The sequence below is a fragment of the Aptenodytes patagonicus genome, chromosome W (genome assembly GCF_965638725.1).
Source record: "Aptenodytes patagonicus chromosome W, bAptPat1.pri.cur, whole genome shotgun sequence".
Lineage (NCBI taxonomy): Eukaryota > Metazoa > Chordata > Aves > Sphenisciformes > Spheniscidae > Aptenodytes > Aptenodytes patagonicus.
This window is the reverse complement of record NC_134981.1, coordinates 18,665,828-18,684,088: the sequence shown is the minus strand read 5'-3', so window position 1 is coordinate 18,684,088 and position 18,261 is coordinate 18,665,828. Positions and strand designations below refer to the sequence as shown.

Here is an 18,261-nt window from a genome sequence, read left to right as displayed (position 1 = left end):
GTCTCCGGGGGAATTACAGCTCCCAGCGGCACCCCGGGACTACAGCTCCCGCCATGCCCCGTGGGGCCGACGGCTGTGGTTGTCCTTCGCGCCGTGGGAGACGATGGACCCTGCCGCTCCCGCCAGGTGGACGGGGAGGAGCCCTTTTTCCCTTTTCCGCTGCTACCGCCTCGCCTTTCCGTTTCCTTCCGGTTAGAGGTCAAAGGTCGCGTGGGCCTTCTAGCCGGAAGAGAAGTGCCCGGAGGAGAGCGGTAGGTAATGATCTCTTGCTGTAGGTCCCTGCTTAAGGCTCGGTCTGTGGGGGGCTGCAGGGAGGCTGGGGCGGGATGGGGCCGACGCAGACGCAGGATGTGGTCTCCCTCAGCCCACGTGGCTGCTTGTTTCCTACCGCCTCCCTGTCGGTTGCGCTGGGCCTTGTTCCCGGCCGCGATGAGTAGCGGGCCGTGCCCTGCTGGAGACGCCCGTCCTGGGGGTGCTTCGCTGGCCGAGGAGCAGCCGTGTGGGGAAGCTTCCCCGCAGGCGGCTGGGCCGAAGGCGTTTAGGGCTGTGCAGCAGGAGGTCTGCGTGGCCGTTGCAGCTCGTAGTGGTTTGGACTAGTGGCTATGCCCAGTGATGCGTTGCTCACCTTGGACCGAGTCGTTTCCTTTTTCCTTTTGTCTGGTTTCTGGTGTGTTGGCTTCAACATTACGAGGTTTTCTGGTGTGTCAGAGCTCCGTGGTGGTTTTCTTTCGTTTGTTTGTTTTTGTGGTGCGGGGTGTTGCTGCTCCAGAATATCTTCTAGTGTCCTGGTTTCGGCAGGGATAGAGTTAATTTCCTTCCTAGTAGCTGGTACAGTGCTGTGTTTTGGATTTAGGGTGAGAACAATGTTGATAACACACCGATGTTTTAGTTGTTGCTAGGTAGTGTTTACACTAGCCAAGGACTTGTCAGCTTCCCATGCTCTACTGACTGAGAAGGCTGGAGGTGCACAAGAAGCTGGGAGGGGGCACAGCCAGGACAGCTGACCCAAACTGGCCAAAGGGATATTCCATACCATGTGACGTCATGCTCAGTATATAAAGCTGGGGGAAGAAGGAGGAAGGGGGGGACGTTTGGAGTGATGGCGTTTGTCTTCCCAAGTAACCGTTACGCGTGATGGAGCCCTGCTTTCCTGGAGATGGCTGAACACCTGCCTGCCGATGGGAAGTAGTGAATGAATTCCTTGTTTTGCTTTGCTTGCGTGCGCGGCTTTTGCTTTACCTGTTAAACTGTCTTTATCTCAACCCACGAGTTTTCTCACTTTTACCCTTCTGATTCTCTCCCTCATCCCATTGTGGGGGGAGTGAGCGAGCGGCTGCGTGGTGCTCAGTTGCTGACTGAGGTTAAACCACGACATCTAGCTAGGCTCAAAATTATAATTGCCTGACGAACACCTCTAGTGAAGCTGATAGGCAGAATTTGCGTGGATGGGTGGCAGTCTCTTACATGTTATTGTTGTAGAATCAAGGTGAGTGAGTTGCCTTTTTTTTTTTCTTCTATGTACTTAAAAACTAAACTACCCAACTATTGAAAATATGTTTTTCTCTAGTTCTCCAAATGGCTTCTTTTGAGTGGAAGAGAAAGATTGGTGAGGAAGTTTCAAAAGCTACTTCCCAGCAATTTGAAGCAGAAGCTGGGGATGACAAGGATCTGGTTGATGATGATGATGTTAACTGGGTGCATGCAACTAAGAAGAAAGGAAATTCTCTTAGAAGATTGTGTAAAGAAAAGTAAGTAGATGAAGGTGCAAGTTTGGCTGAAAATAGGAGGTACTAATACTATCTTACTCTTTTTTTCATTGACTGTATAAGTGTTAATAGTATTTTAATCCCTTCTCTAAACACTAGGTAATTTGCTAGCAGCTGCATTCACATTTTTCATATTTGAAAAATTGATCATTTCTTTCATTCTACCTTTACTGTCTGGTACTAAACAAGTTGTTTTCTTTGGTGGTGTTGGTAGCTGTGAAATGAAGCCTGTATTCAATCTCATTTTTGTGTGTTTACATAACAAAAATAATCATAGAAGGAGGGAGATGAAAAAACTGACTGGATCTGAAAGTTGAAAGCATAAATAAGTTAAGCTATACTGTAAGTAATGCTTTAGCTACTCTGGTAGCTTTTTTTCTCTCCTGTAAATGTGTGGTAATCTTACTTTTCTGTTATTAAGAGTAAACTTATTTGCACATATACAGTGCCTAGGCAAATAATGCAAAACAGCTAATGCACTGTAATTATGTCTAATTCTTTTGGAAAGTCGGTTCAGGTAGCTTCTGGTAGCAGTATTGAGTATTGAGACTTCAGTGATTTTGGAAGGATATTGCACAGATGGTTCCCTTTTCCTATTATGCTTCAAGCAGAAAGTAACTTTGGAGTGGGGGAGGGGTAGAGGAGGGAAAGAGACTGTAAATTACATATTAATTGCATAATTTGACTAGATCTTCTTGGGGATGACAGACATGGGGGACAGTTCCAAGAATAGTCTCCTTAAAAATCTTCAGAATGCTTGACATCTAAATCTGTATCCTGACTTTACTTGTATGAGCATCTCTGCTTTATTCATTGTCCCAGACCGGTGACGACGTTATTTTCCTGATATAAATAACTCCATAATAAGTCAGTATACGCTCCTGTTCTGTTAAACTATTTGTGTTGAGAAATTTCAGCCTAAAAAAGGGTGCCCTGGGCAGTCTGGAAGAGAGAACAACTTAGAAGTTTAAAGCAGGCAAGTTTATTTATAATAATAAACACACTGTGTGTGTGGTCTGATTTTTAAAAAAGTAATAAATAAATAAAAGATTTTCTTTGAGAAAAGGCTTTCTGTTCAAATATTTAAATAGCTTTCTCTTTTTACTGTTCAGTCTGATGGTGACACTGTTCAGGGGGGCAAGTGATTCACTTTTGTACATCCTTTTGTGTTCCTGAGGTCTGTAATTCCTGAATAAAATTTTGAAGTGTTTTAAAGGTGATTTAAGTTAAAACCAAATTAAGCTAAATCAGTTTTAAGCATGCTGCCATCAATACCTTTAATACAGTAGCTGCATAAGTTGGTTACATTAATAGCTTAAAACACAGAATATATAAACTAAGAGTCTTTTGTTAACATCTTTGTCTTTAACACTGGGAATAAATCATACAGTGGTCTACAGAAAGGTAGGTCTATTCTGTCCTTTTTCGGGGTATTGTCACGAAAATTTCGCAACTGGCCCATGCCGACCGAGGCTAGAGGAGAGAGGCTAGACCACAAAGTATAAAATTACAAGAGTTATTCTTTTATTCATGTGCATGAGGTGTCCCATTCAAATTGAGGCACCCCGAATGCAGTTTTACACGTGGTTCTTATATTGTACCTGAATACTTGAAAGGTATGATTTGACTAATCACTACTTAACACACACATACTACTGTTTTGCAAAGCAACTATAATTCTATGGCATCATCATCCACCTGTTTTGTTTCTTGATCTAGATGTCCCCGGAGTCGGTCTTGCTACAGTTACTTATCTATGATGCCAGATAATGGGAGGGTTTCACAGAGGTGTTAGAGGGGCTAGGATGCTGGCGTTATCTTGGTAGTCTGGGATATCCTTTATTCTTCAGGATGGGGGCTGTCCTTGTAATGAGCTGGGGTCCTTTAGTCATGCTTACTTAACCATGACTATGCAGTATACAGTGTAAGCTCTCGCACTCTTTCATACAATTTCATACTATAAAGATTAATTGGTACAATAGTTAGGGAATGAGATTTTCCTAACAATACAGAGATTGTGTTTTTAAGCTTGAGAAAGTAGAAATATTTCTAAATGCTTTCATTCTACATCTGGTAATCGCTAATATTTACTGTATTTAAAGATCAACTTCCATTTTAATATACATGTTTCTCTCATATCTCCCTTCCCATCTTCGCCCTCCTTGTATTTTGCTTTGGATGTTGTATATTGTGGAAGACCCTTCTTTTCTCTGTATTTTGGTGTTCTTTTTGATTTATTTGCTTTTGTGTATTATGTAAAGTGCAATAAATCTCTTGAATGGCAGCAAATAATCTGTTGTATATGTGGTTTAGGGCAGGGAGATACAGACTGCTATATATTTATTTTGAGCAGCAGGTAATTTTTGGTGATCTTAATATTTTAAGTTGGGACAAAACTCAGTCTCCAAGACTAAGGTTTTCCTTTTTCTATCAGTTAGGAAACAATACAAAAACTTAACGCATCCATAAGTAGCAACATGTGGGTGTTTCGCAAATTTAATGAGAACTATATCTCATCAGAAGCACTTATGAGAGCTACTGAGAAACACAAAATGGTTTGTAATAAGAAATCAAAATGCAACTTTCGGGAGGCTTTTTACTTGCTTTGGTGTTAACACATATCTGAGGCTTAACAGTAGGTGGAGATAGAGTTCTCTTCAATATACCCTGAAGGTGTGCAAAAAATGCTCATCTAAATACTTTTTTTTTTTTGCAAATAGACACTATTGGCTTTAAGATCTTATTGATTTGCATTTAATTTTTCAATTTTGTTAAATAAAAGTTAATACTGCTCTCACTTCTGATGATACTTATTATTCCATATTGCACTAAAAAAAATCTGTCTCTAAAGCTGGTACTTGTTTGGGAAGATCATAGTTTCAACTGGAACGCTCTGTTTTGGCTGAGCTTATAGAGATTCACCTATGTTAAAATAAATAGTTGATGTCACTCTGTCACTTGATATGTAAACTAGACTGATTAATAAGGTCTTACTCTTTCTTTCCTTTAGCTTTTGCAGCAGCAAATTAAACAAGGATACATCAAAGTGCTATGAACAGACCAGATAATAGGTTAATCTTCATGAAGTGGTTTACTTTTCTAGGGAAATTAATCTTTGAGAATTACTCAATTTAATTTTCTAATCTATTATATAAAAAAAAAATCTAACTTTTGTGAAATGCTACTTAATCCATATTTTACAGTTGAGACTGACTTTTTTCCCCCTGATGCTAACATGCTAGCATCACTTCAACATGTGTAGCTTATGATTCCTTAGCTATAAGGTTTCCTAAGCTGTAATTGAGTTTGTCTTCCTCACTAGACACAGTAAGGTGTCAGTGTAAGATGATGAGAGGCACAGTCCTTTAAAAAGTGTTTAGTGTAGTAGTAAGCTAAGTGTTATAAAATAAATAAAAATATTTAGCAGATGGAGCAGAAGAATAATACCTATTTTAAAAAGTTGAAAAGCCTTTCTGTCATGTTTTTATAATACTTGTATCTGTTCAATTTACCCATGTCTTTGAGGTTTAGATTATGATAAGTACTCGATTACTAATGAGTTAGGAAAGTGCTAAAGTAATAAAGTTGCTTTCAGATTATCTTGATAATTCATTTTGATGCAACTAACGTGGCAAAGGGCAAAGATCGTTGTGTCCAAATTGCCTTTCAATAAAACTGATGTTACTTATAGTGTTAATAAAGAGATTTCTCAGAAGATCCAACAGCTGTCTCTGGCAGAAACATTTCAGCAGTTTAATAGGCTTATTTAAGTTACACAGTAGATGAGAAGTGGGGTATGTTAGAGAAGAGAGGTTCAGGAGAGCTGGTTGTATATTTTTTTCAAGTTATCTCCTCCAAGCCCAAGAATGAGGAGGAAATGAAGAGAAGGTGCTAGGAGTCCTGCATGGATGCACAGGGAGCTCCTGACAAAATCCAAACATAAAATGGATATGTACAAGAGGTGGGAGCAGGGTCATGTGACCCAGGAGGACTATAGTGACCCTGTCTGAGTATGCAGGGATGGGGTTAGGAAAGCCAAAGCTTACCTGGAGTTGAATCTGGCGAGGGATGTGAAGGGCGACAAGAAGAGCTTCTACAGGTGTATCAGCAGCAAAAGGAAGGCTAGGAAAAATGTGAGTCCTCTGCTGAATGGGGCAGAGGATCTGGTGGCAAAGGATGCAGAACAGGCTGAAGTACTCAATGCTGCCTTTACCTCTGTCTTTATTGATAAGACTTGCCTTCAGGAACCCCGACCCCTGAGACCAGAGGGAAAGTCTGGAAAAAGGAAGACTTACCCTTGGTGGAGGAGGATCAGACAAGGAAATGTTTAGACAAACCTGACATGCACCCATAGTCCATAGGACCTGATGGGGTGCATCCATGAGTGCTGAGGGAGCTGGTTGATGTCATTGCAAGGACTCTTCAACTGTACTTGAAAGGCCATGAAAGGTTATTGGGAGTAGCTGGCATTGATTAGTGAAGGAGGAATCATGCTTGACCAACCTGATAGATGACAGGTTGCCTAGAGGGTGGTGTGGACTTTCCATCCTTGTTGATACTTGGAACCTGACTTGACAATGTCCTAAGCAGCCTGCTTTAGTTGACCCTGCTTTGAGCAGGAGGTTTGGTCTACATGATCTCCAGACGTCCCTTCCAATCTCAGCCATTCTGTGGTTATATCCTATTAAAACTACAGGCGCATTTAGAATATGGAAGGTAGTTCCTCAGACTTGAATTTGGCTGTACAGGTCATTGGTATGGAACCTTTCTCGCCAGGTGAGGAACTTGTTTCTTGAATTTATTTTTCATTTTGTTTCACTAGTCCATATATCTTTGGAATGCTTTGGGTACAGAGAGCGATGCAAAAATGGGCAATCTTTGTTCTACCTTCTTCCTATTGCTGTCTGCTGATTGACCTCATTTAAAGCAAAAAATGTATTTTAAAAGTTAGAAAGTTAAAAGGACTGATTCAGTAGAGAATCTGGGAGTCTACAAACTTAGCTTTTATTCCTGGCTCCCAGAATAAAGTCTAAAATTCTGTTAGGCTGTTGACACATTGCATGGGGAACGTTGACTCATCCATAAGGGTGATGTAAAAGCCCTACACAATTGGATTCTGTAATTAAGTGTAAGGGAAATCACTGGAAAATGTTTATGGTGAAACTAGGAGAATGTACTAGGCAATCATTCCTACTATTCCTTGTAGGCTGAAAATAACTGTTTGGTATCAGTCCTGGATGTAATTTGCATGTCAGGTATTATTAGCTATTCCATATAGTGCTTACCTCTTTCAGAGTGAATGACCAATACCAGTATTGTCCAAATAAAATGAAAAATTTTAATCCCAGTAATTATTAGCTTTGATTAGGTTGATTGTTTTCTAAGGTCAATCATGCAAAAATGCAGAGAAAATAGGTAGGCTTATCACTCTAAGTAAAATTGTATAGTACGAATAGGGGCTTGATTAAAATTGTCATGACTTCTAGTCAAAATACCTGATCACTACTTAATGGTTTTCAGTGTTTAGCATTACTGTCTACTGTGTGTATATATCTCAGTCTCAAGAGAAGAATCACAATGTCTATAATATCATGCTCAATTTATGATGTTTAAATACTGTAAGTCAAAGGTTTTTAGACAAAAAAACGTACCCCTCTACCTCTGGATGGTGCCCAGCACACTAATACCATATAGTGACAGAGATAATGCATCCCTCCCCTCTTTCTTACTTGCTGAAAAACAATCATAGAAATTTTGTTTTCATGAAGAACTGAAGTTTGCTCTTTTGAAGCCAGTTCAAACTGATAACTTTTACAGGCTGCCATTCTTAGTGTGTATTGGACTTGTTTTCATGCCAGTCTCTGGAGTTTTACTGGCTGTAGCAACTAAATGGCAAATCTTAGAAAATGTTATTTGGTTTCTCTTTGACCTCTCAGCTGGTAATAGAAATCTAATGTAGTAGACCATAGCTTAAATTTCTGTCTTCTGTGAAAATTAAGAAATGGCAGTTAAGAAAAAATACAGTTCATAGCTATAGATTTTTTTTTAAAAACTAGATTCTTTGGATAAGAGATGTTGGTGATGAATAATGGCTTGTACTCGGCTGGCTCCACGATCCTATTTTACTGTTATTTAATAGGTGTATTCCATTTTTATGTTAAATAGCATAGACTTACTGAAAGGAGTTCTGTAGCCTAGGCTTCTCTGTAGGAAGTTGTATTTGTCTGGAAGCTTTAATACAAGCTTTCCTTTTCCTGGCAATTGGCTCTTGTGATGATAAATTCACCCTGTATGGGGTTTGCGTGGCAAGGTTTTAGTAGCAGGGGGCTACAGGGGTGGCTTCTGTCAGAAGCTGCTAGAAGCTTCCCCTATGTCCGATAGAGCCAATGCCAGCCGGCTCCAAGATGGACCCACTGCTGTCCAAGGCTGAGCCAATCAGTGACGGTGGTAGCGCCTCTGTGATAACATATTTAAGGGGGAAAAAAACTGCTGCACAACAGCAACTGCAGCAGCTGGAAGAGAGGAGTGAGAATATGTGAGAGAAACAACTCTGCAGGCACCAAGGTCAGTGAAGAAGGAGGGGGAGGAGGTGCTCCAGGCACCAGAGCAGAGATTCCCCTGCAGCCCATGGTGAAGACCATGGTGAGGCAGGCTGTCCCCCTGCAGCCCCTGGAGGTTAATGGTGGAGCAGATATGCACCTGCAGCCTGTGGAGGACCCCATGCCAGAGCAGGTGGATATGCCCGAAGGAGGCTGTGACCCCATGGGAAGCCTGTGCTGGAGCAGGCTCCTGACAAGGACCTGTGACCCCATGGAGAGGAGCCCATGCTGGAGCAGGTTTGCTGGCAGGACTTGTGACCCCATGGAAAGGACCCACGCTGGAGCAGTTCTTGAAGAACAGCAGCCTGTGGGAAGGACTCATGTTGGAGAAGTTTGTGGAGAACTTTCTCCCGTGGGAGGGACCCCATGCTGGAGCAGGGGAAGTGTGTGAGGAGTCCTCCCCCTGAGGAGGAAGGAGTGGCAGAAACAATGTGTGATGAACTGACTGCAACCCCCATTCCATGTTCCCCTGTGCTGCTTGGGGGGACAGGGGAGGAGGTAGAGAAGTTGGGAGTGAAGTTGAGCCCAGGAAGAAGGGAGGGGTGGGGGGAAGGTGTTTTTAAAATTTGGTTTTATTTCTCATTATCCTACTCTGATTTGATTGGCAATAAATTAAATTAATTTTCCCCAAGTCAAGTCTGTTTTGCCTGTGATGGTAATTGGTGAGTGATCTCTCCCTGTCCTTATCTCAACCCACGAGCCTTTTGTTATATTTTTTTTCTCCCCTGTCCTGCTGAGGAGGGGGAGTGATAGAGTAGCTTTGGTGGGCACTTGGTGTCAAGCCAAGGTCAACCCACCACACACCCTCAGTGGATTTGGATGTTGACATAGGTGTTTTTAATTCTTTAATCTAGTCTGTTAATGAAACTGTTCTGTCTGTCAGCAGATTAACCTTCCCTGGTATTGCTCACACAACTTATTTTCCTGTACGTATTTTAAGTATTGCATGTTCTAAACTAAAATTGTAGTTCAGTGAAGTATTTAAACTTTTGGTTTTCAAAGAGCATTTCTGATCTGAATTTGATTAATATTTATTGACACTTTAAAAAGGGGTTAATAAAGTTTGTATAAAGCGTTTTTGGGGGTAGGATCATATGTTGAGATGGAAATAAAAATTTTCCAATGTTTTATTTTCTATTGAAAATTTTTTTTAGTTGGCCCTTGCTAGACCATCTTTCTTTCACTGCTAAATTGAAAAATCTGTTTGCAGAGCTCTTGGTACGAAGGTGGTAAGAAGCTATTTGCTAAAGGTGCCATTTTTTATAATGCATTCAGTTTTGTGAATATCACACTTGTCTTGCTTAATAAAGTAAGGACTGTGAACTCCTTTTCCAGCATCTAGAAGTATACTTGAGATGTTAAAGTTTAGCTATCATGTTAAACCAGTACAATGTAGAGGTGTCACTGCTGCCTAAACAGAGCTATGTTCTTTGTTTTTGTGTAGCCAAATGGAGAATTACATTGGGGAGCTGCTTGGTTTTTTTTAAACAAATTAATGTTTGGACAGGTCATAATTTGGATGAGACTGACTTGGTTTAAGAAGCACAAGCTTTTATACTGGTGCAAAGTAGGGGCAAGAAAGACTGAGATGAGAGTGCAGAATAACTTCTGGGAATTCACAATGACTTTGCAACTTAAAGGCAAATACAAGATGTTTGAATCTATTAGTTTTTGTAAGGTTGCTTTATCAGTAGAAACAGCATTTTAAGTAACTAGCTCTGTTGTGGAAATTGGAGCACAAACTTGAGCTTGCCTCTTCTGTCCCTTTACAGAACACTTTTGCCTAGCGACACTGAGGCTGTGACTACTCCTTCTCTGTGCAGTGCTGGTAGAGAGAGTTCCCACTCCTCTTGCCACTTGTGTATGTAACTTGCAGGTTAGTCATCTTGGGATTTAGAAGTGTCTGATGCATTCCTTTAGTTCTGGATGGTGACATCCAGTCTCTATACAATCTGTATATGTGTATATATGTCCTTGTATGTAGATCGTACTGTTTATTACACATCTATATTTCACTTATTTCAGGAGACTTGATGGTTTTTGCTGACTAGTATTTGCATTGGTACTTTATAGTTGTTTTACATCAATACTTTCCAATCATTTCAGCTACGTGGGGAAGTTTATAAGGTACCTGCCTACTTAATTTATTGGTCCTTTCATGAATAATAAATTAAAATTGCCTTTTAAGTCTCAAAATGCCATAGAGAATTGGATGTTTCCTGTCTTTATCTCTTTCTCTCTATGTAACTTCTGTCATTGTTACTTTGATGTTGACATCAGCAAGCATTGTAAAGAGGCTAGAAGTAACAGAGGGAAAGAAAATGAAGGGGAATTGCATTATTAGTACAGATAACAAGAGCATGTCATCTAGATGAAATGGAACTGCCCAGAATAGAATGTGAGCAGACCAAAGACTACTGCTTTTTGTGTATCATCTCTCCCAAAATGTTTTGCCCTGTTAATACCCTACCCTTGAGCATCGTATTTTGGCAATAAGTCATTTTGAGAAAGGTAGAGAAATACTGGTGCTGTGGACAGCTTTTGACTTTTTGTCATAGTTCCTATGACTGACTTCTGAGAACCAGTAGGACCATAACATGAGGTGAGGGAGACAGAGCTGTCAGCCATTTGTGGACAAATATTTAAAAGATTAAAAGGATTAAATGCCTACTCAACTAAGAAAACAGATGGTACCTGTCATTCTAGCTCTACTACTATGTTTTAGAGGCTATCTGAACAAATAATTCTCAAGACCAGAATACAACCTCAAAATTGTTTCAAATACAGCATAACAGTTTTTCTTCTACATTTTTTTTCCTGCTGCTTTCAGAGGAAGTACTGTTCAAACTATTTTGAGGAACTAAAGCTTTGTATTTAAAACATTTCGGCAATAAAAATACATTACTTCTCTTTGGATACTTAAAATATTATAACTATTGCAATATCTGATACTTGATTTATATTAATTTGCAGCTTTTGTTTATTTGTTTATTTTGTTTTCACTAAAATAGTGAATTAATTTTACTGAAACTATACAATTGCTTCTCTTATGAAGCTTGTAAGGTTACTATGGTCTGTTCTTATTGCTTAAATAATGAAATGACAGGTTCAGGAGTAATAAAACTTATATTCCTGTTCTTGATTTGAATTTCCATGTGTAAACTTCAGTTCTGCTCCTATTTGTCACTGTTTATTTTGGCTTCCTACAGAGCTCTTGCCCATAAAATGACATTCAATACCTGATTTTAATTATGTTCAATTACAAGGATGGAATTTAACAAAGTACTCAACATGTTTATACATGGTTGCAAAGCAGATTCTACACCCTGTAGAGGGTTCCTTAGGTGTTTTCTTGTTTACCAGTTGTCTTATCTGACACTAATGTTGAACATGAAAGCATTTGAAAATGGAAATTTTGTTATATGTATATAATTTGTATTTGTTCTTTTTAATGCTCTTAAATGAAAACAGTACTTATATGACATACTAAATGTTCTCTTCTGTGAGAATATTTCTCAGTGGTGTGGAAGGTTGTAGTGGGTTGACATTGGCTGGATGCCAGGTGCTCTATCACTCCCCTCCTCAGCTGGATAGGGGGAGAAAAATATTAACAAAAGGCTTGTGGGTCGTGATAAGGACAGGGAGATCACTCACCAATTACCATCACAGGCAAAACAGACTCAACTTGGGGAAATTAATTTATTACCAATCAAATCAGAGTAAGATAATGAGAAAATAAAAACCAAATCTTAAAACACCTTCCCCCCACCCCTCCCTTCTTCCTGGGCTCAACTTCACTCCTGATTTTTCCTACCTCCTCCCAAAGAGCGGCACAGGGGGGATGGGGAATGGGGGTTGTGGTCAGTTCATCACATGTTGTCTCTGCTGCTCCTTCTTCCTCACTCTCTTCCCCTGCTCCAGCATGGAGTCCCTCCCACAGGAGACAGTCCTCCACAAGCTGCTCCAACATGAGTCCTTCCCATGGGCTGCTGTTCTTCATGAACTGCTCCAGCATGGGTCCTTTCCGTGTGTCCTTTTTGCGGCGTGCAGTCCTTCAGGAAAGGACTGCTCCAGCACGGGTCCCCCGCGGGGTCACAAGTCCTGCTAGCAAACCTGCTCCAGCATGGGCTCCTCTCTGTCCATGGGTCCACAGGTCCTGCCAGGAGCCTGCTCCAGTGCAGGCTCTCCATGGGGTCACAGCCTCCTTCAGGCGCATCCACCTGCTCTGGCATGGGGTCCTCCACGGGCTGCAGGTGCATATCTGCTCCACCATTAACCTCCAGGGGCTGTAGGGGCACAGCCTGCTTCACCATGGTCTTCACCACAGGCTGTAGGGGAATCTCTGCTCTGGTGCCTGGAGCATCTCCTCCCCCTCCTTCTTCACTGACCTTGGTGTCTGCAGGGTTGTCTCTCTCACATTCTCACTCTCTTCCAGCTGCTGCAGTTGCTGTTGTGCAGCAGTTTTTCCCCCTTCTTAAATATGTTATCACAGAGGCACTTCCACCGTTGCTGATTGGTTCGGCCTTGGCCAGTGGTGGGTCTGTCTTGGAGCCGTCTGGCATTGGCTCTATCGGACATAGGGGAAGCTTCTAGCAGCTTCTGACAGAAGCCACCCCTGTAGCCTCCCTGCTACCAAAACTTTGCCACGCAAACCCGATACAAATACCTAACACTGGGGTTGTCGTTTACTCGGCACCCCAGTCCCTGTATTTCAGCTAAATGACAAAAATGAGTTGGAGGAATAAGGCACATGGCTTTCCTGCAGGCTAGGAGGAGCTGAGAAATCAGCCATGTGACTGTGATTAGTCTTTTAAAACTTCTTTGCCTGTCTAACGAAGCCATTGGAGAGTAATGAAAACTGAAGGAAAAAAAGGAATTGGGCATCTGCTTCCACCATGCCTTTGCTTCCTTTCCTTAAGAGGGGAGCGCTGCTGGGCAGTTGCACTGTTTCTCTTTGGTTTCTCTTTCTGTTATTGCATAATACTTCTGTTACAGTGTGAATGAGAACACAAGATAAGTTTATGTACAAAATATTATGCATTTATAAAATTGTTTCTTAAATCTCCAGCAAACCTCTATTTTAATCTTTAAATTGGCAGCATCTCTTTAGTACATGCAAATAATTATCACAGATGTCTTTTGCAGTATGACTTATGCTTACTGGAAGCTGATTAGTATAATTTGATACCTTTCTACTTTTAAAGGCACTAATGCGAGCTGTAAAAATAAATACGTAATTAATTCTAAAAATATTGTGGTGATGCTGTCTTAGAGGTGAGTATGTTATTCCAATCCAGCATACCAGCACGGATACTGAAGCTGCTATTGTGTAGCTAAATGAGAAAGTTTTGGTAGCTCCAGACTTGGAAGAACAACTGTACACCAATTTCAGCAAGGGCTCAACCAGCACTGGGCCTATGAAAATCTGCCTGTCTTGGTATGAGTCGCATACTAGAGGTGGTGAATCATGTTAAGAATGACTTTGTGCGATATGCAAAGATTCTTTATGGTATATACTAATTTTCTTTCAGTGAAGAAAAGCTTCTCCATGAACTAATTTCTTTTCAGAATTAATGTTGGATGGAATCTTTTGCATAGGCTTGAATATCTGTGTATCCTGTTAGGTTTATTAAGATAATCTTATGTTGGGTTATATAACAGCTTCCCAGTTCATCAATATCTACTTTCTCAGCAGCTAAGTAACGTTTTAAATACCCTGTTTAATATGCAGGTCAGATAAATATGCTAATGACACAGTAGGAATCTGTAAATATTTATGGAAAGGACTTAAAAAAAAAAAATCTGTATTTTAACAGATGTAGGGCAAATGTCTTCCACTATTTCTGAAGAGTGGAAATAGTGTTTAAAGTTCCCAGTTGTCAATGATCCTTGCAGTAAGTGTGTTTCCAGAAAATCATATGGGAATTGTGGAATTGCTCAACTGTATCATGCTTCAAAAAATCAATAAAAGTTGATGAGTTATTTTCTATTGCTCTCAGCTACTCTTTGATCCATTTAAAAACAGATTATTATGGTGTGTGGAGAGGTTAGGGGTGCACTTAAACTGTTCTTTGCATGCAAGATCTTTCAGTTTATATACTTGATATTCCATTACCAGCCTAAACTGCTCCCCTGTTGCAAGAACATTGAGTGGCAAGTAAATGTTTATGCAAGCAGTTAATTTCTACATTTTTCTTTAAAAAAAAAAAAAAAATCAATTTTTTTTCAAAGAAAAACCCCAATCAAAACTCAGCGTTAATTCTAGTATTTGAATATACTTATGATACTACTTATCTAAGGAGTGTGTGAAGACCACCTATATTAATGCAGTCTCCATGACTGCTTGAAACTAATTGTGGGCTAAGTTTCTTAATCATTGACTGGATTATTTTATTGCTGCTTTGAATTCTAAAGATAGAGGAACAGGCTTGGAGTAATCCTGTGAATTTGGGTCTGAACCTTTGTATACTGGACCATGTGGGACTCTCTTGGGTGAAGAGAGATATCAGACTCGTTACATTATGATATATGTAACAAACTCTCTTGGGAATCAGTCACTGCTATTCTACACTACCCCTGGGAATTTACCTGGGTTAATGATGCTCATCCAGTGATACTTCTACCCCGGAGATCTTGGATAACATTGTCAAATGCGCTGTGCAACTATGATAGGATTCCTAAAGTACACAATACAATTGTTTATAGATATGTATAGAAACAAGTGAATACAAATGTAAACAGTTAGGTTTACCTTCATTTAATAAGCTTTTTGATGTTTGACATCAGCTGTCTGAGGATCTAGTTTCTGTATGTTGTGGCTTAACCCCAGCCAGCAACTAAGAACCATACAGCTGCTCGTTCGCTCCCCCTCAGTTGGGTGGGGGAGAGAATTGGAAGGGTAAAACTGAAAAAACGTGTGGGTTGAGATAAAGACAGTTTAATAGGTAAAGCAAAAGCCGCACACACAAGCAAAGCAAAACAAGGAAATTCATTCACTACTTCCCATCGGCAGGCAAGTGTTCAGCCATCTCCAGAAAAGCAGAGCTCCATCATGTGTAATGGTTACTTGGGCAGACAAAACGTTCCCCCCCTTCCTTCTTCCCCCAGCTTTATATGCTGAGCATGATGTCATATGGTGTGGAATATCCCTTTGGTCAGTTGGGGTCAGCTGTCCCAGCTGTGTCCCCTCCCACCTTCTTGTGCACCCCCAGCCTACTCGCTGGTGGGGTGGTGTGAGGAGCAGAAAAGGCCTTGACTCTGTGTAAGCCCTGCTCAGCAGTAACTAAAACATCCCTGTATTATCAACCCTGTTTTTCAGCATAAATCTAGAACATAGCCCCATATTAGCTACTATGAAGAAAATTAACTCTGTCCCAGCCAAAACCAGCACACTGTACAACCCTGCATCCTCAATTTGCATTCATTGAACAGGACCAGGATTTCAGATGTATGTCTCTCTTTATAGGCCAAACCCATTGTACTCATATTCCAATCATTTCCGTTTCCTCTGTTCTAAATGTTTTCTTAATCTTGAACTCAGTGAAGAAATAATACAAAATATAATGTAAATGTTCTTAAGACATGACCAGATTCACAGTCCATAGTTTAGGTTATAACAAATCAGCTAACAATTGCTGATTATTTTTAAATATTTTTTTAACTGGAATGTAGTGAGAAGAATATACCATCAAAACATTGATGTAAACTCCAGAAAAGTAGGTAATAAAAAGTATTGCTGTGTGGTGCCACAGTAATTGCTTTACAGCATGGGTAAATGGAAACTGCTTGCAGATAGGAAGAATTTTATGCATCAGTGTTTTGAAATGGGTTTTTGGATGGAAGAAGAAATTGGGTCAGTTTCAGTGGAAGGCTGGAGGTGCACAAGAAGCTGGGAGGGGGCACAGCCAAACTGGCCAAAGGGACATTCCATACCATGTGACATCATGCTCAGTACATAAACTGGGGAAAGCTGGCCGGGGGGGCCGCTGCTCGGGGACTGGCTGGGCATCGGTTGGCGGGTGGTGAGCAACTGCGCTGTGCGTCACTTGCTTTGTGTATTATTATTATCATATTATTATTATTATCATTTTATTTCAATTATTAAACTGTTTTTATCTCAACCCACGAGTTTTTCTCACTTGTGCTCTTCCAATTCTCTCCCCCATCCCACCGGGGGTGTGGGGAGTGAGCGAGCAGCTGCGTGGTGCTCAGTTGCCAACTGAGGTTAAATCACGACAGTCCTTTTTGGCGCCCAACGTGGGGCTCGAAGGGTTTGAGATAATAACAGATTAACCGGAGTGTATTAAGGAATTTATATCTGTTAATAGTTGTGGGTCACAATGTTGGTTTCCCTGTTCTCAATATTGATTTGTGTAATCTGCATCGTGCTCCTTTTTTCTGCTGTACACGTTAAAGATTGGTGTTGGTTTTTGCAGTTTGCTGTGGTCTGCAGTGATTAGTGATGTCTCGCTTGTGAGGTTTGTTTTTAGAACATTGACCTTGACCATAGTGTGGTATGTAAGTTTCGCAATGAAGCCGTTACTGTACCACGGAGACCATTTCGTGGAGACGGAAGAAATTAAACAGCTGTCCACCTTGCCTGGTCTCTCGGAGGACCCCTCTGTTGTGGGACTGCTGAAGGTCGAAGACCAACAGGTGCCAATCGCTACCACCACGGTGCACCGGCGGCAATATCGCAGCAACCGAGACTCCTTGATTCCCATCCATGAGCTGATTTGTCGACTGGAGAGCCAAGGAGTGATCAGCAAGAATCACTCACCCTTTAACAGTCCCATATGGCCAGTGCAGAAGTCTAATGGAGAGTGGAGACTAACAGTAGACTATCGTGGCCTAAATGAAGTCATGCCACCGCTGAGTGCTGCTGTGCCAGACATGCTAGAACTTCAGTACGAATTGGCGTCAAAGGCAGCCAAGTGGTATGCCACAATTGATATTGCTAATGCGTTTTTCTCAATCCCTTTGGCAGCGGAGTGCAGGCCACAATTTGCTTTCACTTGGAGGGGCGTCCAGTACACCTGGAACTGACTGCCCCAGGGGTGGAAACACAGCCCCACCATTTGCCATGGACTGATCCAGACTGCGCTGGAACAGGGTGAGGCTCCAGAACACCTGCAATGCATTGATGACATCATTGTGTGGGGCAACACAGCAGGAGAAGTTTTTGAGAAAGGGAAGGAAATAGTCCAAATCCTGCTGAAGGCCGGTTTTGCCATAAAACCAAGTAAGGTCAAGGGACCTGCACAGGAGATGCAATTTTTAGGAGTAAAATGGCAAGATGGACGTCGTCAGATCCCAATGGATGTGATCAACAAAATAACAGCCATGTCTCCACCAACTAGCAAAAAGGAAACACAAGCTTTCTTAGGCGTCGTGGGTTTTTGGAGAATGCATATTCCAAATTACAGTCTGATTGTAAACCCTCTCTATCAAGTCACCCGAAAGAAGAACGATTTCAAATGGGGCCCTGAGCAACGACAAGCTTTTGAACAAATTAAAGAGGAGACAGTTCATGCAGTAGCCCTGGGGCCAGTCCGGGCAGGACAGGATGTAAAAAATGTGCTCTACACCGCAGCCGGGGAGAATGGCCCTACCTGGAACCTCTGGCAGAAAGCACCAGGGGAGACTCGAGGTCGACCCCTAGGGTTTTGGAGTCGGGGATACAGAGGATCCGAGGCCCGCTATACTCCAACTGAAAAAGAGATATTAGCAGCATATGAAGGGGTTCGAGCTGCTTCAGAAGTGATCGGCACTGAAGCACAGCTCCTCCTGGCACCCTGACTGCCGGTGCTAGGCTGGATGTTCAGAGGGAGGGTCCCCTGTCCACATCATGCAACTGATGCTACATGGAGTAAGTGGGTCACACTAATCACACAACG

The 18,261-nt window shown here is 41.5% G+C and overlaps 1 long non-coding RNA gene across 1 annotated transcript in view; it reads left to right on the top strand.

The window, feature by feature from the left end:
* Positions 1-206: 206 nt before the first annotated feature.
* Positions 207-18,261, top strand: part of LOC143171970 (uncharacterized) — a 47,553-nt gene continuing 29,498 nt past the window's right edge. The window contains exons 1-2 of the long non-coding RNA XR_012997252.1: positions 207-251; positions 1,568-1,748. This is a non-coding gene — a long non-coding RNA (uncharacterized LOC143171970). The remainder of the gene's footprint in view (positions 252-1,567; positions 1,749-18,261) is intronic.